Raw genomic sequence first — 27,434 nt, 5'->3', positions numbered from 1 at the left:
CAGCGAGGTCGTTCTGCAGGTCCGGGATCGCTAGACAGTCTCTAAACGCTGCTGCGTCGTTGGCCAGGTTTGCCTGTTTGACAGCTCACCAGAGACTTTGTAGCGATCCCGGCCAGGTTGGGATCGCTAGATAGTCTCAATGTGTAAAGGGGGCTTAAGAGTGGTGATATACGGTTGTTGCCTTCATGTCCCTGAAGACACCAATTGCGTTATATAGTGTGATGTGAATAAGGTCTTGCATCTTTTGTGTATGTTACATGAATTGTAATGTAAGGTATAATGTTGTAAGTATTGTATGTGGTAATGTCTTGCATAGCACTTGTTTAGAAAATTGTCGGATGGTAGGGTAAGCAACAGTTGTGTTGGGACTAGCCCACCATGGAAGGGGTCAAGTAACAGGGAAAATGACAGTACATTCTAGAAGAGTCAGTGAAGACCTAGTGAGTGAAAGTGACTGTTGTATAATCAGTCGGAGAGGAAGGTTGCATACAGTGGGTGGTTGGTGGCAACAAAGGAAGAGGAGAGATGGAAGGTGAGAGAGCATCAATCTCGAGCATTGACAGACACAGAGTGTGAACTGCTTTGAAAGGAGAGACCGATCATAACACGGAGTGGCCCAAGACAGTAGGAGCTGGAGGACAGGACTCTAGTAGCCAGTTCCCTTAAGCATCTTGATACCCGGTTAACCTTAACTGTCCAATACCTGAGCAATTTCCCTTTTTAAGTTTTCGGGAGTGCCAAACTTTGCTCCGGTCACTACAGGACCCTTAAGGAAACTGGATGTGGGACTGCGGAAAGGGAAAGTGACTGTCAGATTGTGTGTGCTGTAACGCTGCACTGGATTGTGCTAGGAATCAAAGGACCACTTAGATCTGGAGCAACCCAATGGGAACGTGAGCTGTATCTGATAATGCTGTACAAAACTGATATATGCTGGAAGATATGTGTAGGTGATCAGGAGGGTAGTGTTTCTGCCAAGAATGAACCATTGAGTAAAGTGTTGTTTGAAACCAACTGTTAAGGTCGCTTTACACGCTGCGACATCGCTCAAGCAATGTCGTTGGGGTCACGGAATTTGTGACGCACATCCGGCCGCTTTAGCGATGTTGTTGCGTGTGACACCTATGAGCGATTTTGCATCGTCGCAAAAACGTTCAAAATCGCTCATCGGTCACATGCTCCCCTATTCTCAATTATCGCTGCTGCTGCGTGTACGATGTAGTTCGTCGTTCCTGCGGCACCACACATCGCTATCTGTGACACCGCAGGAACGAGGAACCTCACCTTACCTGCGGCCGCCCGCAATGAGGAAGGAAGAAGGTGGGTGTGATGTTATGGCCGCTCATCTCCGCCCCTCCGCTTCTATTGGGCGGCCGCTTAGTGACGTCGCTGTCACGCTGAACGAACCACCCCCTTAGAAAGGAGGCGGTTCGCCGGTCACAGCGACGTTGCTAGGCAGGTAAGTCCGTGTGATGGGTCAGCGCGATTTTGTGCACCCGTGTCGCACAACCGATGGGGGCGGGTATGAACGCTAGCGATATCGGTAACGATATTGCAGCGTGTAAAGTGGCCTTTAGTCTCCTTGTGAGTACAAGTCGTCATCTGGTCCTGGCCAGCCGACATCATTAGCATTATGCAGCCTGCGTAGGTTCACAGCCGACACGACGCAAGTCCACACACCCAGCCAGGAACAATCATTTCATGTAGCGTGCCTAGGCGTCCGGAATAAATTCCTCACCCACGACTGCCGCCTCATGACACCCCACACTAGCAACACACTTTTGGTAATGGCACTAACAATTGGGTGGACTAAATAAAAATGCCCATATCTCTACAACCATATGGCGGTTATGTTAACCCTTCATGCACCTCTTGCCATTATGGTAAAATGCCTCAACATATAAACATAGGCAGACATAGGAACGTGTATGTAGACTACATGCATGTTCTTTACCGGATGTGATGTAGGAATTCACAGCCTATAGTTTCCCTTATCTCTAAAATTGCTTTATTTATTTCAGTATTTAGGATAAATGTAGGTAATTTTTACCTTAATTTTGCTATAGATTGGTTTACCGTTCATGTCCATTTTTTGCTTTCCCTGTCCTTCACTCTGTTACTCCCTGTATAGACATGAAGGTAATTGTACAATCCCAGCATATGCTAATCTTCAGTATTTGTTTCATAGTTCCCCTTTATCTATAGTTTTTGTAGAGAATAATCTGATGCTAATCTTCTGTTGTATAAGTGGTCCTAGCAGAAATCCTATTAATGGATGTGTTTGATGGGCTTTGTGAACAAGACCTTAAAGGGATGGCAGATTTAGAGGTTTTATAACAAATCAAAGTCAGTGGTGGGATGGTAGAGAATTATTTCTTATCTTGGGATATGTCATTTTAATCTACTTCATTTAGATGTATTCACACCCTGAACTAGTATTAGTGATTCAGCTGTCTGCAGACAAGCTCTTATCGCTCAGTGGGCTCCTGCTGGTTCAGTGTCTGCACAGCCCATTCCATGATTGCTTATGTAGTAGATGACATTGTGACTACATTAGATGGTAGTATGAGATTAGGCATATATATATATATATATATCCAGTTTAGGTTTTTGGAAAAATATTTTTTGCTGTAGTGTAGTATAAGCTTTGCTAACTTTTCAGAAAGATTAGAGCAGTTTTGCTGCTTTATTACTGCACGGTTTAGCACCCGTTAAATTATATCCGTTAACCCTTGGCGGTGCACCCACCCTGCTCTTATTACTAGTGCAGAGAGATTTCACCCGACCAGGAAAAATCTCTGAGTACATCATTAAATGTAAATGGATTAGGAGATATAACTCAAGATATAACTCAAGACTAAGGGTACCGTCTCACTAAACGACATACCAGCAATTCCGACCACAATATGACCTGGTCAGGATCGCTGGTGCATCGCTACATGGTCGCTGTTAAGCTGTCAATCAGGCAGATCTCACCAGCGACCAGTGACCAGCCCGCAGCGACGCGTTGAAGCGATGCTGTGCTTGGTAGCCAAGGTAAATATCAGGTTACTAAGCAAAATGCTTTGCTTGGTTACCCGATATTTACCATGGTTACCAGCGCACACCGCTTAGCACTGGCTCCCTGCACTCGTAGCCAGGGTACACACGGGTTACTAAGCAAAGCGCTTCGCTTGGTTACCCGATGTGTACTCTGGCTACGTGTGCAGGGAGCCAGCACTGGCAGCCTAACAGCGGCGTACGCTAGTAGCCAAGGTAAATATCGGGTAACCAAGCAAAGTGCTTCGCTTGTTTACCTGATGTGTATCTTGGTTACCAGCGTCTGCAGCTTCCAGACGCCTACTCCCTGCACATTCAGATCGTTGCTCTCTCGCTGTCAAACACAGCGATGTGTGCTTCACAGCGGGAGAGCAACGAGCAAAAAATGAACCAGCACTGTGTGTAACGATCAGTTACTAATGAGGTCACTGGTACGTCACAAAAACCGTGACTCAGCAGCGATCTCTCTAGCGATCTCGCTATGTGGGAAGTACTAGTGATGAGAGAGCAATACCATTCTCAGGTGCTCGGCCCTCGTAATGAGCAGGTCAGGTGCTAGGATGGGTGTGACTCGAGTACCCAAGTATAATGGAATTCAATGGGGCAGAAGTTCCCCATTGACTTCCCACTATTCTTGGTATAATTCAATAGGAATCCTACCTTTTTAAAGGAAAAAAAATAAAATGAAACTAAAATTGGTAAGGTTTATGTAGAGACTCAACTTGCTTCTCCCCTCTCTGAGCCTGCAGAGACTTTTTCTTTGATGGACTTTGTATCCAAATATCCCTTCTGGTGGCCATTGAGGAGGAAATTAGTTGAGAATGGCAACCTGGTCAATTTTTGTGTGTTCTATTGATGCAGGGCTTTTTGGAAACAGCATTTTAAGACACATCTTGCATATAGTTTTCAGTAACGTAAAGGGTTTGTCCAGGTTTGTCACAAATGTTTTCAGTTACTCTGTTACTGCAGACTTGTGAGTCATGGCCTCACACATAGTGTGCTGCAAGGTTTCTCGAGTGTCAGGGGAGAGACCGGGGTGGTCATGTGACTACAAGTATATGATTTGCATACTTAGAATCATAAAATATTAGAGTTGGAATGGACCTCCTGGGTCATCTAGTCCAACCCCCTGCTCAAAGCAGGATTCACTAAATCACCCCAGACAGATGTCCGTCCAACCTCTTTTTAAAGACTTCCATTGAAGGAAAAACTCACCAGCTCTCGTGGCAGCCTGTTCCACTCATTGATCACCCTCACTGTCAGAAAGTTTTTTTCTAATATCTAATCTGTGTCCCCTCCCCATCAGTGTCCAGCCACATTCTGACTAGACGTGCGCAGCCTCATTCACTTCACTTGTATTGAGCGAGGCTGTACACGTCCAGTTGTAATGTGGCACGGAGTATGATATTGCGTGCTTGCGGACACATGACCACTCATGCGAGGCGTCGGCACCTGAGGATTCACAAGTCTGCAAGGAGGACTACAGACTGTTGTGCCAAATCTGGACTACCCCTTTAATTTTACTACTTAAAATGACCTTCCACCCTGGAACTGAAAAATTACATGACAATTTTTTTGTGGAGTTGGCCTACGTAGTGCCCTGCATTTACCTCCGCTCAGATTAGCATTACTTCCTTCTCTATCCAAGATGGCTTCCCATGCTTTTTCTGTAATATGGCATTGGAAAGCAGGGGTTGTGTGACTTAAATGCACCAGTGCACTATATTGGAAGCAAAAGGAGTGGCACACCGATCTGAGAAGTGACAAATGGAGGGCAGTAGGTAAGGTGTCTATACATGGGAAATATGTAGGCACTTTTTCAGCACCAGGGTGGAGGTTCTCTTTAAGCAGTAGAGTGTGTAGGATATGTCTAAGGCTACTTTCACACATCCGGTTGTAGCAGTGCGGCACAATCCGGCGCTCTGCTGAAAAAACGAAACCGTTTTTTTTTGCCGTCGGTTTCGTTTTTTCCAGCATTGACTTGCATTGGTGCCGCATTGTGCCGCATGGGCTTGCGTTCCGTCCGTTTTTTGCTGCATTCGGCAGATTTAGCAGATGCGGCGGCCGGATGGAACATTGCCTGGCACGTTTTTTGCTCCGGCTAAAAAAAAGCATTGCGCCGCATCCGTCCGCTGTGGCGCATTTTTTCAATGCATGCCTATGGACGCCGGATGCGGTTTCATCCACTGCGCATGCTCAGTAGCATGCCGCAACCGGAAAAAAAAAAACGGACGGGCCGCATGTAAAAACTTATGCAAAGGATGCGGTGTTTTCGCCGCATCCGTTGCATAGGTTTCACAGCCGTATTGAGCCGCACGGCTCAAACCGGATGTGTGAAAGTAGCCTTAGGCTGCTTTCACACCTCCAGTTTTAGCAGAGCCGGCCAATCCGGCTCTAAAACCTATGCAACGGATGCGGCGACAAAACCGCATCCTTTGCATAAGTTTTTGACATGCGGCCCGTCCGGTTTTTGCCGCTTGCGGCAGGCTACTGAGCATGCGCAGTGGAATAAACCGCATGCGGCGGCCGGATGCGGTGTTTGCCGCAGGATGCCGCATGCGACGTCCATAGGCATGCATTACAAATCGCGCTGCATCGGCCGGATGCGGCGCAATGCATTTTTTTTTGCCGGACAAAAAAACATGCCAGGCAATGTTCCATCCGGCCGTCGCATTGGCTAAATCTGCCGCATGCGGCAAAAACCGGATGGAACGCAAGCCCATGCGACACAATACAGTACTAATGTAAGTCTATGCAAAAAAAACCGCAACCGGCGGCAAAAAAAAAAACGGTTGCGGTTTTTCTGCAAAGCGCCGGATTGTGCCGCACAGGAAAAATCGGATGTGTGAAAGCAGCCTTAAGATGCTCTTTCCAGACAGTCCAGCTATTTGGGGGGTCTATTAATCAGAAGTTGCCATTTGGCTGCTAATTTCCTCTGCAGCGGCCACTAAAGGGGAGACATAGTATTACATGTGCTCTACAAACAAATATCTGATACTCGGACAGATAAAGAAGTGCATTGGAGAGAAAGCCTCTGTAGGTTTATGGAGGGAGGTGTACCAAGCTAAACCCCGCTGCAATGTCCGTAAATATAAATATTTTTTATTCTTTATTTTTAGGAAGCCGTTCTATTGAATTCTACATTATTGTGGGATTCACAAAGGTTATGTAGATGTAAACAGTGCAATGACATCAATGGGTGACTCTACACTTTGTATTGTGCCCAGTGCTGGTCTATGCTTCTTTATGCCTCCTGGACTCAGAAATTGCAGACCTGATAATAAACACTTTTCATTTCCCTTTTCCATTGTCTGACTCCACATTGTAGAACTGTATGTATTTTGTAAGAAAAGCGTATTTTGCTGACAGAGTAATGCTCGTCCCAGTCATGAAAATCCGCGCTGATATGTAAAGTATAGGATATTATTCTGCCTGTCAAAGCCTGTGCCACAGTTTCCTCCCGCTGCTTAAGGAAAAGGATTAAATGCTTTATTGTTCTGCTGCGGAGTTTCTAGATTAGCTGGCTTCATTATTTCCAATAACCGTATTTAAAGAGACACCAATTCTCTTCTGATTTCATTGTAAGTTTTCATGTTTTTCTAATAATATTTGCTTTACAATACATGTTAGGATGGGTTGGCAGGATTAGGACAGCACCTCTTATACATATTGGGGGATTACTAGTGTAAAATAAAGGGCCCAGATTTAGTCTTAATTCCCACTGATATCGATAAGAAACATAGCTAATTTTTACAGTATTCTTCCGACAACATCAAACGTTATTTTTTGCACTTGTTTGCCTAATTGTAGAGTCTTACAATCCACTGCACTACACGTAACATCACTCTGCCCCAGATTTTGTACTAAAAAATGCAGCTGAAAAAAATAATGCAAAAAGCCGTATGTGAACGTGTCCATAGTTAGATGTTTTTTGTTTGTGTTTTTGCACCCCCCCCAAAACTAATGTTTCCTTATAAAGTACATGATCAAGAAGAGATATGGTGACATATTGGTTCCCCATGGCACCCCTGTGTGTGGCTATATTCTACCCTTATGTTGGTAGGACCACATGCTCATGTTCATTCTCATAGCATTACTTCTGGATGTATTGTTGATTTTTTTGGTCTTGAGGAAGAGGACTTCCATAGGACTTTTATTCCATAGGTCTATGCGGTTCGAGATATGGGACATACCTCGACCCGCATAGACCTATGGAATAAAATAATTATTAGTTAATCAACAATTTTCCATCTTTTCTGGCGAATGCGCGGCATTAACCCCTTCTCCTCTCCTGCTTTGAAGAATACAGTTACTTCTAGGAGAGAATATCTGTGTCTCTATAATATATACTGAGTGTCATGTGTTCTATACATTATACGTTTATAATGACTATAAGTACAGTATTTTCCATACACTTCAATATAAAACAAAAGAAATTCGGCTCGCCCTATAGTTTGATCTCAGTGGAGCTTGCAATCGGCGCACAGAGCCGCCCTGGTCCGGGTCAGATATCAGAAGAAAGGAAGAAGCCTCCAGCGTCCAAGAAAGGCAATAGGTAAGTATTTAACACCTCAATTTATTTGATCATTGATTTAATAAATTTTTTTTTTAAATATAATTTATATATATATATATATATATATATATATGTATGTATGTATGTATGTGTTTTTGTTTTTTTTAAGTTAATGATCGATTAAAATAACGTTTTTATACACTGTAATAGGTGCCATATTGGAGCTCCACAAAACGTGGCTTTGGTGGAGCCATAATGCCGTCATTTGCAGGAACCCTTATGGCAAATCAGTACATATGAGTCTAGTGAGGGCTTAAACAGGTTGTCTAGCGTGGGGATCAGTGATGCTATCTGGTTTTTACTGGTCCCTACTTCCTGTTCCATTGATGACGTCAAGATAGGACAAGTGGCCTCTGCAGCCAATCACTGGCAGCAGCTGCAAATGCCACAGTCATCCTGGAAGTAGAGACCGGCAGGGGGCTAAGCTGGTTTAGAAGAGGAACATCTGGAGATTGGTGAGTTGCTGTTTTTTTGTTTTTTTTCTGAATGCTTGATAAAATAATTTCCTACCCCGACAAACCCTTCAACAGAAGAGGACTTACTGGGTTTCTGGAATGTGCACATTTGATTTACATGAACCAAGTCTATCGGTCTTCTTCAGGTTTTAGTAGCACTCTGCTGTAAAAGTACATTTCAGGCCACTACTGTAAATTCTGCGATCACATAGTTTATTTTTATGGGTAAGTAAACATTGTTAGAATTCCCGATCCATACCAGTCCGACCACCTATACTGGAAGCACATTCCATAAATCTGCAGCTCGCTCTGGTGACGTCACTCTATTCAGCTTTGTAATTCCTTGACTTGCGAATTGGTGTTTTTCTTGTCTACATCCCAAGTGAGTCATTTCTGGGGAATGCAGGTTATTGCGATCTCCACAGCGCCGTGCGCGAATGTTACAAAACACGCATCGATGGCATCAGAGGTTCTCCACGGTCTCCGCCGCATTGTGTCAGTGTGATGGAATGACGTACCCATTAATGAGCTCTCTACAATTAAAATGTGTCTTCTGTGCTTAGATCACTGGAAATTGCATTCTTAGTCCTAAGTCCTAAAGCAATTAGGTAGAGTGATCTGTCCAAACACCTTTCTGTTCCCTGATGCAATGGCATGGGTTGTCGTAAATGCTTTCTCTGTATAGTGACCGTATACACAGGATGCTTTTTGTAATTGTCATAGCATTACTTATCCTTATGGATCCATTCATATGAGTCAACCGGGGTCGTTAAATAATCGCTGACTGAATATATACAGGCCAACTAGACTTCTATGTCCACAGAATGCTTGTCTGCATGCAGAGGACATCATCGTTATCTGCAGCATTTTCCCTTGTTTACACAGGATGATGTGCTGCAGTGATCAGTCATTTTAATATCTGGATGAATGATCCAGTTGATCCTGACAAATGAGCACTTTACTCGTTCATCTGGAGATTACCACAATGGTTCCACAAGCCGAATCGGTAAAAAAGCACTTACGGTATTCCCAATTATGACTGTTGTCCTTGCTAAATGAGTCTTTACGACACATTGCCTTTCTGTACGCTGTTGGGCACAGGAGGTATTCACCTGGTAATGGACATCGTCAAAATGGATGCCGAGGCATCACTCCTCCATAGGGTCCCATTGTAAAGAAATGTTTTTACCGCTTGGTTTTCATTTTTTTTTTACAGTAAACTTCCATATAAGAAAACAGTTTTATGCACTTTTCTGTAGAGTTAAAGAAGATGGATGAAAGAAATAGACTTTTGGCCTCTGTCTGGTGAATGGATGGGTGTGTAACTAATGTAATATGGGTTTTGGTTCCTTAAAGTTCTTCATGACTAGAGATGAGTGAGCCCGAGGTTCGATGTTCGTACCAAATACAGATGAAACAAAAAATAAAAAACACAGAGTTCAGATTTGCAGTTCGGGTGCTTTACGCATGCTGACCAGTCCCTCGAGCATCGCTGTGCTTGGGTACGCTTGATGCTCGGCCCAGTGTGAGCCTCTTGTAGTATTTAAACGGCTCGTACTGGGGGTAACAACAGCGTGATCAGATGTAGTGTGCACAAAAAATTAAAACCCACCCGTCCCCGGAAGGGATCTGTTTATGGCTGGCTACATGTGGACGGCGACCCCAAATGCCCAATTCCTGACTTTAATTGGGGCTCAGGTCAAGTCCGGGTCCCAAACTGAACTTTATCTAAAGTCCATCTGCACCCGCTGAACCCAAACCTCCACGGGTCCACTCATCTCTGTTTATGACACGTCAGTGGGCCTAATCACTATGGATCTGACTAGTCCTGAAAACAACCTTGTTTTGGTCCCGGCTATGAAGAAGAAGGTAAATGCGTGACCCTTTCTATTGAAAATATAAAGTATAGAAATGCTGGAAGAGAATTTAATGAGGAAAGACACCAAGTTATGTTTTGGCTTTTCCCCTGTTGCTAAATCCTTACATATTTAGGCAGAATTGTCATTCAAAACTTAAAAAAATGAAGAAAAGACCATGGTAAAGCATATAGCAGAAAAGAGTTAGGCATACTCAAACCATCTTTCACTTGACATCTGCCATGGGGAAAAGTCAGGACAATCCCATACCATGTCCAAAATTTACCAGTATGGCCAATATTCAGTTAACACATATGGCCACCTTTACAATTTATCAGTAATTTAATCTGTCTTCATTAAAGGGGTTGTCCGGTCTAAATCCACAAGTCTGCAGTATCTCTATAGGGGGCTTTACACGCTATGATATCGTTAATGTTTTATCGTCGGGGTCACGTCGTTAGTGATGCACATCCGGCGTCATTAACGGTATCGCAACGTGTAACACTTACCAGCGACCTTAAACGTCCTCCAAAGTTGTGAAAATCGTTCACCATGGAGAGGTCGTCCTAAAACCAAAAATTGTTAATGGTTGTTTTTAGTAGTTGTTCCTCGTTCCTGCGGCAGCACACATCGCTGTGTGTGACACCGCAGGAGCGAGGAACCTCTCCTTACCTGCCTCCCGCCCACAATGAGGAAAGAAGAAGGTGGGCGGGATGTTCGTCCCGCTCATCTCCGCCCCTCTGCTTTGATTGGCCGGCCGCTTAGTGACGTCGCCGTGACGCCGAACGCACCTCCCCCTTTAGGGAGGGATTGTTCGGCAGTCACAGCGACGACGCCGACCAGGTAAGTGCGTGTGACGCTGCCGCAGCGATCACACGATATCGCATGCACGACGGGGGTGGGTGCTTTTGCGTATGATATCGCTAGCAATTGCTAGAAATATCGTAGCGTGTAAAGCCCGCTTGTGAGCCTGCAGACTTGAGAATCCTCACATTGTGTGCACTGTGAGGATTCACCGGTGTCAGAGCTGGGAACGGCGATCATGTGGCCGCGAGTATACGATATTTATACATGCTCCCACATTTTGAATAGTGGGGTGCAGCCTCGCCCAATACAAGTGTATAGAGCGAGGCTGTATCACATGCTAAATAATGTACAAATAATGCCCTTGGAGTCTGCCAACTATAGTGACCTCTCCAGAAGTTAGCAACATTTAGGTGGTAAAAATATTTTTCATTCCAATTTTTTTAAAAAATGTTGTCAAATTTTTGATATTCTTATAAATGCAAAACATATCAAGCTAAATTTACCATTAACATAAAGTATAATATGTCACAAAAACAGTCTCAAAATCACTGGGATATGTTGAAGCTTTCTAGAGTCATTGTCACATAAGTTGATACATCAGATTTGAAAAATTTGTCCTGGTCACCACCGCAAAGGTTTTTTTTTTGTTTTTTTTCTTTTGTACATCTTTTACAGCAGTAGGCACTATTTTTTGAAGCCTTTATATTTTTTGCGCATATTTTGGAACCCATGATAAGTATTTTTTGAATGAGACAGACCCAGTCGTTACCATTTCCACGGCCTGAGAATAATTGCAGCACTTGGCTTTCCTTATAACGCTCCTCATACCCCTGGTGCAATGTCTTGAAATGAGCTTCCTCTGGGAGAACTGTGTTAGGAAAAAGTGTGAATCAAATTCCTTTTGAAAAACCTGAATGGGATCTAAATGCAGGTTTGCAAAGATAAATCCCTGCTGTATCGGAGGGATGCTGCGAATGTCGGCAATTAGGGAGAGTAACGGGCCTTTCGTCAGCTGTACAGTGCTGTTGTGTAAACCGCAGGGACCTCTTCCCTGATACTCATCAACCTGAAGATAAAGAGTCTGTGGCGGCTACACTTGTTATTGATAGGATATGAATTCCGCGGAGTATTCCGATTGAACAGAAACACCGCGTAGAATGATGGTGAAATGTTTTGTACTGAAACTTTTGAAAAAAAAAATTTCTTAAAGAAAATTCGTGCAACCTTATTGTTTATTATGGGTCTATTTGACCCAAAGTACTAGAGCAATGGATCCTACTTCTGGGTCCTGCCGACTAGGTTCACAAAAAGCAGAAACAAATAACCACACAATATGTTGTCTGAAGCTCCAAATACTTTTCAGAATAAGCTTTCTCGTGTACATGAGGAATAACACTATTTATGAATGTATCCTTGATTTCTTACCAGTTTTCCCTTTCTGCAAGCTCTGATTCTAATTTTCAGTTGTCTCTGAGCTAGTGGGTGCTATTTGCTATGATTTCTTCAGTATACAGCGCACACAGACAGTTAGTGCCAGAAATAATTGGACAGTGACTGACTGAATCTTCATGATATAGGCTCAGCATATATTTATTTTTTATTTAAATTGAAACAACTGAGATGCAATAGGACTGTAGACTTTCAGGTTTAAAGGGAACCTGTCACCACTTTTTTGCCCTATAAGCTGCGGCCACCACCAACGGGCTCTTCTATACAGAATTCTAACATGTTGTATATAAGAGCCCAGGCCGCTGTGAGAACATAAAAAACACTTTATAATACTTACCGAACGGTCGCGCTGTGGGCCTTATGGTTCTCCGATGCCTGCGCCTCCTCCTCCTCTTTCGGCCAACTTCGTCCTCCTTCTGACTCCTGTGTGCATGACGCGGCTACGTCATACACACTCGCCGGTCCTGTGCAGGCGCACCCTGGACAGATCAAAGTGCGCCTGCTCAGGACCTGAATGCCGGCGAGTGTGTATGACGTCAGACTCGTCATGCACCGTGGCTAGAGAAGAAGGAGGACGAAGATGGCCGAAAGAGGCGGCACCGGACAACTGAGACGCCCATCTGGCCAACCGAGCGACCGTTAAGTAAGTATTATAAACTTTTTTTTGTATTCTCACAGCGGCCTGGGCTCTTATATACCGCTTGTTAGAATCTATATATATAATTGCCTTATTCTGTCTGTCTGTCTGTCTGTCTATCTGTCTGTCTGTCTGTCATGCTCCAAAATTGTGTCCTTACGGTGACACAAAGCTGATTGGCCGCTGGGCTCGCCATGGCCCCGCCCCCCCCACACGGATTGGCCGCTCACCCAGGCTGCGCCCCCACACGGATTGGCCAGCCGCTCGCCCAGGCTCCGCCCCCCCCACAGATTGGCCTCTCGCCCCGGCACCCTGCAGGCATTGGCAATTCAGCCACGCCACGCCCCGCCCCCCTCACGCAATGCACGTTAGCTCTGGCCCCACCCCCTCCCTCCCCCCGCGCATTTCTCTAACTGACACGGCTGTCACGGAGGTGAGTACGGTACTCCCTATCCCCCCCAACCCCCCCCCCCCCCCCGGCCCCCGCTCCCAAAGGGGTGGTGTGGATACTCGCATGGTTACAAGCGCTGTCACGGAGGTGAGTACTGTACTCCCTCCCCCTCCCCCGGCCCCCGCTCCCACGGCAGTGGTGGGAGTGGTGTGGATACGTTGGTAACCATGCTCGCATGGTTACAAGCCCATCAAGGTCCTGCTGCGCCGGAAGGTCCACACGCACACACACAAACATACACACACATCAGATCACACTCACACTCACTCTCATACACACCTCACACACACCTCACATCGCATCCACATACTCACGACATCCTGGGATATCGCTTGCTTCTCGGCGGCGAAAATGTGCTGTTGTGATCTTCCAGGACCTGACGGAGGATCACATGGCCAGAAGCATGTGATATCCCCGGATGTTGTGAGTATGAGCGCGTAAGTGCGATATCGTCAGTGTCTGTGTGTGTGAGTGGATGCGATCGGGTGTGTGTGAGTGGATGCGATCGGGTGTGTGTGAGTGGATGCGATCGGGTGTGTGTGAGTGGATGCGATCGGGTGTGTGTGAGTGGATGCGATCGGGTGTGTGTGTGAGTGGATGCGATCGGGTGTGTGTGTGAGTGGATGCGATCGGGTGTGTGTGTGAGTGGATGCGATCGGGTGTGTGTGTGAGTGGATGCGATCGGGTGTGTGTGTGAGTGGATGCGATCGGGTGTGTGTGTGAGTGCATGCGATCGGGTGTGTGAGTGTCGGCAGAGGAGCAGGGCGTGCTGGAGGAGGCTGGGAGCAGAGAGGCTGATCATGGGGAAGAGGGAAATGCTGATGCTGAAGGAGGCTGGGATGGGAAAGCTGGGAAGAAGGAGGCTGGGAGGAGAGAGGCTGATCCTAGGGAAGGCTGGGGAGAGGAGGCTGATGCTGAGGGAGGCTGGAAGGAGAGAGGCTGATGCTGAGGGAGGCTGGGACGAGGGAGGCTGATGCTTAGGGAAGCTGATGCTGGAGGAGGCTGGAAGAACAGAGGCTGATGCTGGTGGAGGCTGATGCTTGGGGAGGCTGATGCTGGGGGAGACTGGGACAGGAAGGCTGATGCTGAGGGAGGCTGGGAGAGGGAGGCTGGGAGGAAGGAGGCTGGGAGGAGAGAGGCTGATCCTTGGGAAGGCTGGGAAAGGGAGGCTGATGCTGAGGGAGGCTGGAAGGAGAGAGCCTGATGCTACGGACAGAGACGCTGATGCTGGGAAGAGAGAGGCTGATGCTGCGGGCAGAGAGGCTGATGATGCGGGTAGAGAGGCTGATGCTGGCGCAGCATGGCGGATGGAGCACGTTTGGTAATGCGCAGCATGGCGGATGGAGCACGTTTGGGAGTGCGCAGCATGGCGGATGGAGTACGTTTGGGAGTGCGCAGCATGGCGGATGGAGCACGTTTGGGAGTGCGCAGCATGGCGGATGGAGCACGTTTGGGAGTGCGCAGCATGGCGGATGCAGCACGATGGCGAGTGCGGAGTATGGCGGATGGAGCATGTTTGGGAGTGCGCAGCATGGCGGATGGACCACGTTTGGGAGTGCGCAGCATGGCGGATGGAGCACGTTTGAGAGTGCGCAGCATGGGAGATGGAGCACGATGGGGGGTGCGCAGCATAGGGGATGGAGCACGATAGGGAGTGCACTGCATGGGGGATGGAGCACGATGAGGAGTGCCCAGCATGGCGGATGGAGCACGTTTAGGAGTGCGCAGCATGGCGGATGGAGCACGTTTGGGAGTGCGCGGCATGGCGGATGGAGCACGTTTGGGAGTGCGCAGCATAGATGATGGAGCACGATGGGGGGTGCGCAGCATAGGGGATAGAGCACGATGGGGAGTGCGCTGCATGGGGCATGGAGCACGATGGGGAGTGTGGAGTATGGCGGATGGAGCACGTTTGGGAGTGCGCAGCATGGTGGATGGAGCACATTTGGGAGTGCGCAGCATGGCGGATGGAGCACGTTTAGGAGTGCGCAGCATGGGAGATGGAGCACGATGGGGAGTGCGCAGCGTGGCGGATGGAGCACGATGGGGAGTGCGCAGCATGGGGAATGGAGCACGATGGGGAGTGCGCAGCATGGCGGATGGAGCACGTTTGGGAGTGCGCAGCATGGCGGATGGAGCACGTTTGGGAGTGCGCAGGATGGGAGATGTAGCACGATGGGGGGTGCGCAGCATAGGGGATGGAGCACGATGGAGAGTGCACACCTCCCCCCAACACACACACACACGCGCGCGCGCGCGCGCACTGCACAACACACCACACACACACACTGGAAACCACAAACAACTGCCCTACACAGACACCCACACACAGACAACGCTGCACACACAAATATACGCACATACCGCACATATATATAACAAAAATCATACATGAACTACACAATACGTAAATTCTAGAATACCCGATGCGTAGAATCGGGCCACCTTCTAGTGCTGTATATAAGAGCCTGGTGGTGGTGGCTGCAGCTTATAGGGCAAAAAAGTGGGGACGGTTCCCTTTAATTAGAGGGTTGAACAAAAATATCCTGTGAAACATTTAGAAATTGCAACCAATTTTTTACAAAGTCTCCTCATTTGAGGGGCTCAAAAGTAAGTGTACAAAATAACAATACCATAAATAAAATGTTTAATTTTTAATATTTTGTAAAGAATCCTTTGCAGGCAATGACTGGTGACATCCATGGCTTCTAGAATTCAGGCAAACACAGGGTATCCTTCTTTGTGATGCATTGCCGGCCTTTACTGCAGCTGACAAGTTGTTGCTTGTTTGTGGGTCTTTCTGCCTTAAGTTTTGTTTTAAAGAAAATCTGTCAGCAGATTTTTGCTCCCCCATCTGAAATCAGCATGATGAATTGACAAAGCCCCTGATTCCAGCGGTGTGTCACTTATTGAGCTGTTTGCTGTCATTTGGTAAAATCAGTGTTTTCTCTGCTGTGGATCTATCAGCTATTTGAATGTGGAGCGCTATAGCCCCGCCTCCACCACTGATTGGCGGCGTTCTGCCCATACAAAGTCTACAGATTGGCAGCTTAATCAGTGGTGGGGGCAGGATTATTTGGAGCTCATGAACTATGCTTGACTACATGGCAGCAGGCCAAGTAGTCCTGTAATGATAATCTCCTACCAATTAATCGGAGATTTTATCGCAACTACACTAAGCAGCTCAGTGAGTGATATATTGTTGCAATCTCTGTCTCTACAGTATGTTGTTTTTAGATTAGGTGGCAAAAAACTGGTGACAGATTTACCTTTTAAGCATGGGAAATGCAGCATGATGGGGTTGAGATCTGGTGATTGACTCAGCCATTGCAGAATATGCCACTACTTTGGCTGAAAAAATTTTTGCAGTATGTTTTGGGTCATTCTCAATCTGTACTGTTACGCATCATCCAATCAACCTTGCGGTATTTGGTTGACTTATGTATCGCCCTGTACACTTCAAAATTCATTCGCCTGCTTCTGTCTTCAGTCACGTAATGAATAAACACTAGTGACCCAGTGCCACTAGAAACCATGCATGCCCGGCCATCACACTGCCTGCATCATGTGTTAGAGGATGTGCTGTGCTTTGGATCATGACTCGTGAGCCGTTCCAAGCCTTCTCCATACTTTCTTCTTTCCATCATTGAGGTTGATCTTCTTTTCATCTGTCCAAATAGTTTTTCCAGACATGGGCGGCTGCTTTAGATATTTCTAGCAAAGTCTAATCTGACCTTTCCATCTTTAAGGCTGATTAATGGTTTGCATGTTATGGTGAATCCTTTGTATTTGCTCTCATGAATTCTTCTCTTTTTCGGCAGATACTGAAACACCAACTTCCTAGAGGGTGTTCTTCATTTGGGTGATTGTTGTAAAGGGGTTTTTCTTGACTATGGAAAGGATTCTGTGATCATCCACCTTTACCGTCTTCAATAGATGTCCAGGACTTTTTGAGTTCTCAAGCTTCCCAGTGCTTATTTTTTCAGAATGTAACAAACTTGATTTGGCCACTCAAACATTTCTGCTATCTGATGAATTTTTTATTTTATTTTTCAGCCTAATTAGGATGTTTCTTTTCCATTGAGCGCTCCTGTGACCACATGTTGTGGGTTCGCAACAGCGTCTGAATGCAAATGCCATACCTGGAATCCGCTCCAGACCTTTTACTTAATTAATGATGAATTAACAAGGAAATGGCCCATACAGCCCATTAAAACGTTTTTGAGATAATTGTTCAATTACTTTTGGTCCCTTGAAAATGAGGCAGCTACATGTTAAAGAGCTGTAATTCTAAACCCATACTCCAATTAGGATGCGGCCACCCTCCAATCAAAGCTGAGGGTCTGCACTTTACCAACACATGTTCAAGATACAGTTATATAATCATTATGGGCTTAAAGAGCTAAAATGTCCAAATATATTTCTGGATCTAACTGTAAGGGGCACTTTGCACACTAAGACATCGCAGGTGCGATGTCGGTGGGGTCAAATCGAAAATGACGCACATCCGGCATCGCTGTCGATATCTTAGTGTGTAAAGCATTTTTGATACGATTAACGAGCGCAAAAGCGTCGTAATCGTATCATCGGTGTAGCGTCTGTCATTTCCATGATTTGGAAATGACCGATGTTACGATGTTGTTCCTTGTTCCAGCAGCAGCACACATCGCAGTGTGTGAAGCCGTAGGAGCGAAGAACATCTCCTACTTGTGTCACAGCCGCCAATGCGGAAGGAAGGAGGTGGGCGGGATGTTTACTTCCCACTCATCTCCACCCCTCCACTTCTATTGGCCGCCTGCCGTGTGACGTCGCTATGAGGCCGCATGACCCGCCTTCTTAATAAGGAGGCGGGTCGCCGGCCAGCGCGACGTCGCAGGGCAAGTGAGTGCATGTGAAGCTGGCGTAGCGATAATGTTCGCTACGCCAACTATCACCATGATATCGCAGCTGCGACGGGGGCGGGGACTATCGCGCACAGCATCGGCTTGCGATGTCGTAGTGTGCAAAGGGCCCCTAAGTGTTTCCTGCTTTGGTGATTGTATGTAGTACATGTATGTAAGCAGCAACATGTAGGACATTACACTGCAGTACTGAGCATCGTAGCTGTGAATCCAGCTCTGGGGTGTGGTAAGCACTAGAAAGCTGCAACAGGATCTGTCTGTGTTAGTACCACTGTCTGCTCTCTTCACTCCTACTATCTCAAATCCTTTCATAGATGTCCGACTTGTTTTGAGGAAGAAGGATTGTCTTTGAGTGGATGATGAGCTGAGGAGGTGGGGGGTAGATGGAAGTGGCTCATAAGTGAGAAAAAAAGCATATTTCTCTGATGGGATTACAACGTTTCTTTTATATTTGACTTATGCAGCCAATTTGTGGCCACAGCAGTCAAGTGCGTTACTCATGGTATCACTGCTCAGCGACTAGAGCCTTTATACCAGTAGTCCAGGACCTGGGTTGCTAGTCGTCCAGAAATTCCAGGACAACTAGGGCACTTTTTTGCCCTGTCTGTAATTTTATTTTAAGGCGTCCATGATATCTTTAATGTTGAAGAAACGTATACAGCTTATTTTGACTGTTAGGCTACGTTCACACATCAGTTTTTTTTCATCAGGCACAATCCGGAAAAAAACAGATAAAACTGATCCGGCGCCGGATCCATTTTTTCCCCATTGATTTGTATTAGCGCCAGATTGTGCCTGATGGCCTTGCGTTGCATCTGGCTTTTGACGGATCTGGCGTAATTACACAATGCGGCGGCCGGATGAAACGTCTCATTGAACGTTTTTTGTCTCTGAAAAAAACGTATCTCGCCGGATCCGGCATGATTTACAATAGAAGCCTATGGTCGCCGGATCCGGCGTGATGCAGCAAAAAAAGAGTGCGGACGCTGGATCCGTTTTTTAAACTGAGCATGCTCCAATTTATTGGAAAAAAAAAAAAGGATCCAACAAACAACAACAAAAAAAAAAACGGACGAAACTGATGCAAAAATGGATGCGCCGGATCCGTTTTTTGACGGATCAGGTATATTGGATCCATCAAAAAAAAGGATCAGGCGCATCAGTTTTTGCATATTCTGCGCCGCATCCGTTGCATCAGGCACACGCCAGATTGTGCCTGATGCCAAAAAACTGATGTGTGAAAGTAGCCCAATTGTCGTCATTTTTTACAGTTCACGGTGACGGGCGACGAGAGCTGATGTCTTTATATCAGAATTATGGCCTGTAGACTTGTAGCACTTATCATAATGATTTATTATGGTTTTCAATGTGTCCATAAAAAATATTGTCTGTCTGGCATTTTTTTGATAAACTGTCCAGAAAAAATAAAAGTCAAATTGGCAACCCCTGCTCGGCACATGACCACTAGGCTTACTTATTTGGCTACCGCAGTCACATGTGACAGGGCTGACCATTGCAGTCTTCATTTATGTGAGACACATTGGGGTGACCTAGAATAATAATAATTTTATATAGCGCCAACATATTCCACAGCTCCTTCCAATTCAGAGATTACTTGTACAGACAAAGATGTTGGTGGAGTAAAGACGTTGTGTAACAGATACCAATAGGACTAAGGGCCCTGCTCCACAAGCTTACAATTTATAAAAAACTATGGGAGGTAGCTGGTAAAAAGTACTGATCATGTATGGTCCAGCCATAGGTCACCAGCCGCTATGTGTGCATGTACAGATAGTGTTAAGTGTATGGATGGAGTGTAAACAGAAGCTAAGAGGGAGCAGATTTGGAAGAAACTTGACTTGTTGCTTATGTGAGGTGATAGGCCAGTCTAAAGAAATTTGTTTTTAGGCCACACTTCAAACTGAGGGTATAGGGAATGAATTGAATTGTCCTGGGTAGTGCGTTCCAGAGAATTAGCGCAGCTCGCCAGAAGTCTTGGAGACTGGAGTGGGAAGTTTGGATTATTGAAGATGTTAGTCTTAGATCATCAGCGGACAAAGGGCATAGGTGCGGTGATGGAGATGTAGGGTGGTGCAGAACTACGAGCTTGGTGGGTTAGAGCAATAGGTTTATGTTGAACTCTAGCGGATAGGCAACCAGTGTAATGACTGGCACAGGGTAGAGTTATCAGTGTAATGGTTGGAGAGGAAAATGACTTATTTTGGCAAATTCAGTCTTTGCCATTTAGCTGTTTGCACACCCACATTTAGCACTTTCTATGAGCTATCTCAGTATTATTGCCTGTGGTTGCAGAATATAGATTTTTCCTGTAGCTGAAATAGTAGCGTATAAAAATAAGTATTTCTTATAATCCTTTTAAAGGAAAATCCAAACCAGAAATGTTCTACGCATAAGTGTTTTTTGCATTCTTGGCATTTTCCCATTATATATGTATTTGTGGCCAACAAGCTACACAAGGCTTAGGGCACCAAGTACTGTCTGCCTCCTGGCACCAGCATTGCAAGTAGAGCCCTATATCAAGTCCATATCTTCAACAGCGCCACCTAGCGGGCCGTGCCTGTGAGCGTCAGTGATGTACAGATAAGGCTTTATGTTTGGTCTTTAACGTGAGAAGATAGAAAGGCGAGATCTGTGTGTCTGTCTGACGTGTCTGTCTGTGTGTTCTCATCGAATAATGCTCTGGAGAGGGTTCTGTCAATGAAATGGTTAAGAAAGGATGACAGAACCAGCAACTCTGGTTTGTTCCTCTCCAGATTGACCAAGCAGCCGCAACACCATTGTTTTCATAGAGCGGAAGAAAAAAATGTAGCAGCTCACATTTCGCTGAACATACGCTGCTTTCTACTATTGTGACTTGTCTGTGCTGGGAGCGGCGCGGATTCATCTTGGAATATTCTGTGTATTTCCCGTCAGCTACAATAAGTGAGTATAGAGGGTTTAAGATAGTGTGGGCAGTGGTGCATGGGAGTAAGGGGGCAATCCAAGAAGTGCAACTAAATGCAGACTACTGGGTATGTGTTTGATTTCCAGAAACAGCACCCCTCTTATCCAGGGCTCATGGCTGGTATTGCATCTCAGCCACATTGAAGTGACCGCAGAGCTTAGCTGCAATACCAGACAATACCAGCATATCTCTGTGGCGCTGTATTTCTACTCTCAAAGAGCCCTTTTATTTTTACCCCTAAAATTTAGAGTATTCCCCCTCTCGCATGGAATAGCATCTTGTTTACAAGGCATGTGTTGTATATGTATCTGCCCCATGACGATTTCTAATAGTGTTCTATGTATACACACGTACACTTATATAACATGAGATGTTTGTGTAATGTACTGGGTATGTATATGATATACTCTGTGTGCGTGCGTGCGTGCGTGTTTCATACAGTATATCACAAAAAGTGATTTCACCCCTCACATTTTTGCAAATATTTTATATCTTATCCTGGGACACACTGATGATGATCTGTCACTTGGAAACAATGTAAAGTAGTCAGTGTGCAGCTTGTATAATAGTATACATTTTGTGTGTCCTCTAAGTAACTCAACACACAGCCATTAATGTCAAATACACTGGCAACAAAAGTGAGTACACCCATAAGTGAAAATGGTCAAATTGTGCCCAATTATCAATTTTCCCTTCCCGGTGTCATGTGACTCATTAGTGTTACAAGGTCTCAGACGTGAATGAGGAGCAGATGTAAATTTGTAGTTATCGCTCACACACTTTCTCATACTGGTCACTGGAAGTTCAACATGACAGCTCATGGCAAGGAATTCTCTGAGGATCTGAAAAAAAGAATTGTTGCTCTACATAAAGATGGCCTAGGCTATAAGAAGATTGCCAGCACCCTGAAACTGAGCTGCAGCACAGTGGCCAAGACCATACAGTGGTTTAACTAGACAGGTTCCCCTCAGAATAGGCATCGCCATGATCAACCAAAGAATTTGAATGCACATGCTCAGTGTCATATCCAGAGGTTGTTTTTTTCAAAATAGATGCATGAGTGCTGCTAGCATTGCTGCAGAGGCTAAAGGGGTGGGGATCAGCCTGTTAGTGCTCAGGCCATATGCCGCAAGTACTTAAAATTGGTCTGGATGGCTGTTGACCTAGAAGGAAGCCTCTTCTAAAAATGATGCACAAGAAAGCCTGAAAACAGTTTGCTGAAGACAAACAGACGAAGGAGATTACGAGATTACTGCAACCATGACCTGTGGTCTGATGAGACCAAGATAATCTTATTTGGTTCAAATAGTGTCAAGCGTGTGTGGCGGCAACCAGGTGAGGAGTACAAAGACAAGTGTGTCTTGCCTACAATCAAGCATGGTGGTAGGAGTGTCATGATTTGGGGCTGCATAAGTGCTGCCGGCTGTGGGGAACTACAGTTCATTGAGAGGACAATGAATGCCAACATGTAACAAACTGAAGCAAAGCATGATCCCTTGTCTTTGGAATCTGAGCTACAGAGCAATATTCCAACATAACAATCCCCAAACACACCTCCAAGACGACCACTGTCTTGCTAAAAAAAAAAAACTGCGGGTAAAGGTGCTGGACTGGCCAAGCATGTCTCCAGTCCTTAACCCTATTGAGCATTTGTGGGGCATCCTCAAACAGAAGGTAGAGGATCGCAGGGTCTGTAAAATCCACCAGCTCCGTAATATCAGCATGGAGGAGTGGAAAAGGACGCCAGTGGCTCCGGTGAAAGCCCAAGTGAACTCCAACTCCATGCCCAAGAGAGTAGAGGCAGTTCTTGAAAATAGTGATGAGCGAGCACTAAGATGCTCAGGTGCGTGTTGTTCCAATACACACAAAGAAAATAAATGTGTGTAATTGCAATAATTTTCTTAGAGAAATACTTAATTTTCTGGAACAATTTCAAGGGTGCCAACATTTTTGACTGACTGTATAATGTGTATATAATATATACTCTACTCACAAAAGGTTAGGGATATTTGTTTTGCTTTTTGTGTGAGATTTCAGGATGATGCTAAAATGCACTGTAACCTTTTCAGGCAAACTTGATGTGACCTTCTCTAAACTTGGAATGCACATGCACAATTCACAACAGCTGATTGATCCAAGAATTGCCCACTTAAACTCAGAGTTCAGTTAGAATTGGTATTTAAACAGTTTTCCTTATCATGCTGTGTTCATATTTTGACATCATGAGACCAAGACGACACCTAATAATTGAACAGCTGTACTCTCCATTGCGAGGCTCCATGCAGGATGTTCTTAGATGAAAGTGGCCACTGAGCATAGAGTGTCATCAGCAGGTTGCAACAGAGAGATGGGAGGAGTCACAAAAAAGCGCAGAAGTGGACATCCTCTGTCCACATCCCAGACTGATGACCATTTCATTGTGAACAATGCCCTTCGGAACCGGATGATGAATGCCACTCAACTGCAGGCACATTTAAGGGAGGTGAGAGGCACAGAAGTGTCATGTCAGACCATTTGAAACTCTTTACATCAGGATGGTCTACGTCCTAGATGACCTGCAAGGGTACGTGACCACACCACCAGGTACAGGCGTCATCATCTTGCACGGGCAAGGCTACATGTACGCTGATTGAGGGACCAGTGGGCCTTATTGCTTTTCACTGATGAGTCAGTTCAAGCTGAGCAGAAATAATGGCCGCCAACTATGTTGGAGACGTCAAAGAAAGCACTATGCATCAGCCACTGTTGTTACAAGATGAGCTTTTGGTGGTGTTAGTGTGAGCAGGTGTGCCTAGTCCATACAGAACTGCCCTACACATTGTGAATGGTACAGTGACAACTGTAACGCCGGCGTCCCTGCATGGTCCTGCCTATACCCTTAAGCAGGGACGCCGACTCACTCACTGCCGCGGGCGGACTGTGTGCTCCCTTGCTTCCCCGTGACACTCCACATACTCGCCTCCTGCTCCCGGGTCCTGTACGCTCTCACACTTAAAGAACCAACGCATTAAATACCCATAAGTGCCTCTCAGCCCTGGATGTGCCTCTCAGCCGAGGACTGAGAGACACTAGGTACTTAGGGCATCCTCCCACTAGGGGAATTGCCAGAGCAACAAGGTCAGTTAGTGTACTGTCTGCTTGCTAGCTAACTAGCTGTCAGGTCCTGTTTCCTTGTGTCCATTAAATCTACATCGTCTCTCTGCGCCATCACGTTTTGACGGCGACCCGAAGTAATGTTGAGGGTTCATCAACCAGTGCACGTTGTACTTTGAACTGTTGGCCTGTGAAGTTTTCTTCAGACATGGCCAAAGTGGCATTCCTTATGTCGCACCTCGGTGTGGAGACTCTCGCCTGGATCAGTCTGCTGTGGGAGAAAAGTGACCCAGTTACTTCTGATGTCCTGGAAGCCAGACGGAAAGTTTGTAATGAACCAGGCCATGTCGCCTCTGCTGCGTCCTCTTCTGCAGCTTCCTCAAGGTGTTCAGACTATGGCTCAGTATGCGGGCGGTTCAATTCCGCACCCTCTTCTCAGAACTGGGATGGAATAATCAAGCACTAGTTGCCGCCTTTTGAGAAGGTCTGTACGGGATGATTAAGGAATGAACTGTCAGGCCGTGATATTCCTGCTACGCTGGATGATCTGATTTCCTTGTCTACCCGGGTAGAGCTATGGGACTGTGTTTCTATGTGGAGGAGCACACTTGTCCTATGAGGCTGGGTCCCTCTTGGTTTGGGTCAGTAGGATGGTCCACCCTCAGCGAAAACAGTCTTTCTTCTTTGTTGACCCTGCTCGAGTCTGTATTGCATGGAAGAATTTGGATCTCTGAGACAGTCCACCTGTATTCTGTATCTGCTGGAGACTCCTTCAAGCAGCAGGCTGTGGTGGGTTGATAGCAGATTCTGATCCAAATCCTTCAGAATCTCTTGTCAGTGATCTGCCATGGTCTCCACTGGGAGACTCAGTTTTAAGATGAATGAAAAAAATTTTTTTTCAGGGAGGTGAGTGCCATGGAGTTCTTTATCTTGAAGATTTATTGTTGTTTCATTCCCTGGGAATCATCGGCAGAGCATCACCCTAAATCCCACACTTCAAGCTGGATCACCTGGTCGCGTTGAGTTTCCCACCTCTGTTGTTGGCTTTTGTTTCAATAAATAGAGATTAGAAGATTACCATACATGCTTCTACTTAAATGCCCTAATTTCAAGATAAAATATCACTGTAGCGTGATTTATTACATTTTATATAAATTTCACCCAAAAAACAAATATCCATAACCTTTTGTGAGCAATACTAGTGCCACTTTTGACCATAGGCTGTGTTTGGTATTACAGGCGGTTACCATTCGCTTGAATTCTACAATACCAGTCTTGGCGCAATAGATAGTTTTGATGTTTCTGGAAATGTTTTTTCACCCTAGCATGTTTCCTACCACTTATCTTTGAAATGAATGGAGAAACCTTTACAAATATTGTTTTGCTTCTCATGGTCACCCTGGTTTTCTAGCTCTGTCACATTAGAGAGAACATTGTTGATGGTAGCATGATGTTATAAGAGGTACGGTATATATGTATGTATTTGTATATAATATAATTTATTATATATAGTAGTGGGGCGAGGTAATCTCTTCATATGTGAAGTATTTTAGGTATGCTGCGTGCATACCTCCTCTGGGGCAGCAGGTTGGTGTTTTCTGCTGTGGAATTACTGCTCAGTTTTGCTTATATGAACAGTTGCCCATGGAGAAGGTTCTTTCATGAAACAGCATCTGAACAAATTGCGTTTTTCGATGCTGTGAAGCTGTAAATGACCAATTAAGCTTTTCTAACTAAACACTGAGCCTATAGAGTAATATATTATTTATTTTATTCTCCTCTTGAGTTTCGCTCCATTTGCCTCCTTGGCTCATCACTAGATTGGATACTCCATTAGCAAAAGCTCTGTGGCTAATATTTATTTACAAACTGTAAACCTGTATAGAACGAAGATGTTCGAATTCATTGACTGCAAACAAATCATGTGGATGGTGGGAAAAGTATCTGGAAATCTGTGGAACCCAGACAGTGAGAGTTCCTATTTTTTCCATAAATGTAGGAAACCACTTTAAACCAAACGCCCCCAGGCTGTGTGTACCAAACAGGGATTTACACATAAAATATATACTACTATCCAGTGATTTATCCTTAGTGGATGCTGATGTAACCATTTCTTCTTATGCCTTGGGTCAGGGATGTCGAGCTCAAATACAGAGTCGCAGGCTAACCTAGTTGCGGGCCCCGCATAGTCCTCCATACAAAATATGCTTCAGATAGCCCTCCATACATAATGGGCCCCACATAGCCCTCCATACAGAATAATGGATCACTCCTAGCCCTCCATACAGAATAATGCACCTCTCCATACACAATAATGCACCCCTCATAGCCCTCCATACACAATAATGTACCCCTTATAGTTCTCCGTAGACAATAATGGGGCCCAAATAGCCCTTCATACACAATAATGTGCCCCTCATAGTCCTCCTTAGAGAATAATGGACCACTCATAGCCCTACATAGATAATAATGCAGCTCTCATAGTCCTCCATACACCATGCACCCCTTATAGCCCTCCATAGACAATAATGGGGCCCACATAGCCCTTCATACACAATAATGTGCCCCTCATAGCTCTCTATATAGAAAAATATGTCGCGGGCGGAGGAGGGGACGCTGCGCTCTCCCACTGCTCGGGTCCGGCTGCCGCTGCTCTGCGGCTGCTGCTGCTCTGCGGCTGCTCGGTGGCTCGAGCGATGGGCCGGATCCCGGGGACTCGAGCGGCGCTCCTCGCCCGTGAGTGAAAAGGGGTGGTTTGGTGTTGGGGATATTGTCCGTGACGCCACCCACGGTTGTGGTGATTGTGTGGACACCACCGCTGCTCTGGACGGGGATCCCGGGAGCGGTGACAGGGAGCAGCTTTGTTGTTATTTCTCCCCTCCGTGGGTAGGGGGTTGGTTGTCCCGGGGCCCGGTGATGGGGTAGGAGTGGATGGCAGGCGGGTTGCGGGGCCTGGTGAGGTGCAGGGTCACAGGGGCAGCTCTGTGCCACATGGCACGGAGGTACTCACTCAGCCCAATGATGATGACACAGTTCACGGTAAAACAAGCGGCTGGATGGACGGGTCCCTCGGACGGCTGCGGTGTTGTTGTTCCCTGCAGGTTAGTGATGACTGTCTCTCCCTGCACCTATGTTCTATGTTGATTCCGATGGGTTCCCACCGGTAACCCGCTCCCCGACCTGGATGTGGGCCGGAGGAGCCCCT

General features: G+C 45.9%; 1 protein-coding gene across 4 annotated transcripts in view; it reads left to right on the top strand.

The window, feature by feature from the left end:
• The window catches only part of TANC2 (tetratricopeptide repeat, ankyrin repeat and coiled-coil containing 2), a 615,727-nt gene that overhangs the window by 114,991 nt on the left and 473,302 nt on the right, over positions 1-27,434 (top strand). The window contains exon 1 of one of the 4 annotated variants that reach the window (XM_075350279.1): positions 21,057-21,114. The exons of the other annotated variants lie outside the window; for them this stretch is intronic. The gene's annotated coding sequence lies outside the window, so the exon portion shown is untranslated. Of the gene's footprint in view, positions 1-21,056; positions 21,115-27,434 lie in introns of those variants that run through there. 4 annotated transcript variants of the gene reach the window in all.

This window comes from Anomaloglossus baeobatrachus, chromosome 5 (assembly GCF_048569485.1).
Source record: "Anomaloglossus baeobatrachus isolate aAnoBae1 chromosome 5, aAnoBae1.hap1, whole genome shotgun sequence".
NCBI classification, from domain to species: Eukaryota; Metazoa; Chordata; class Amphibia; order Anura; family Aromobatidae; genus Anomaloglossus; species Anomaloglossus baeobatrachus.
This window is presented reverse-complemented; position numbering and strand designations above follow the sequence as displayed.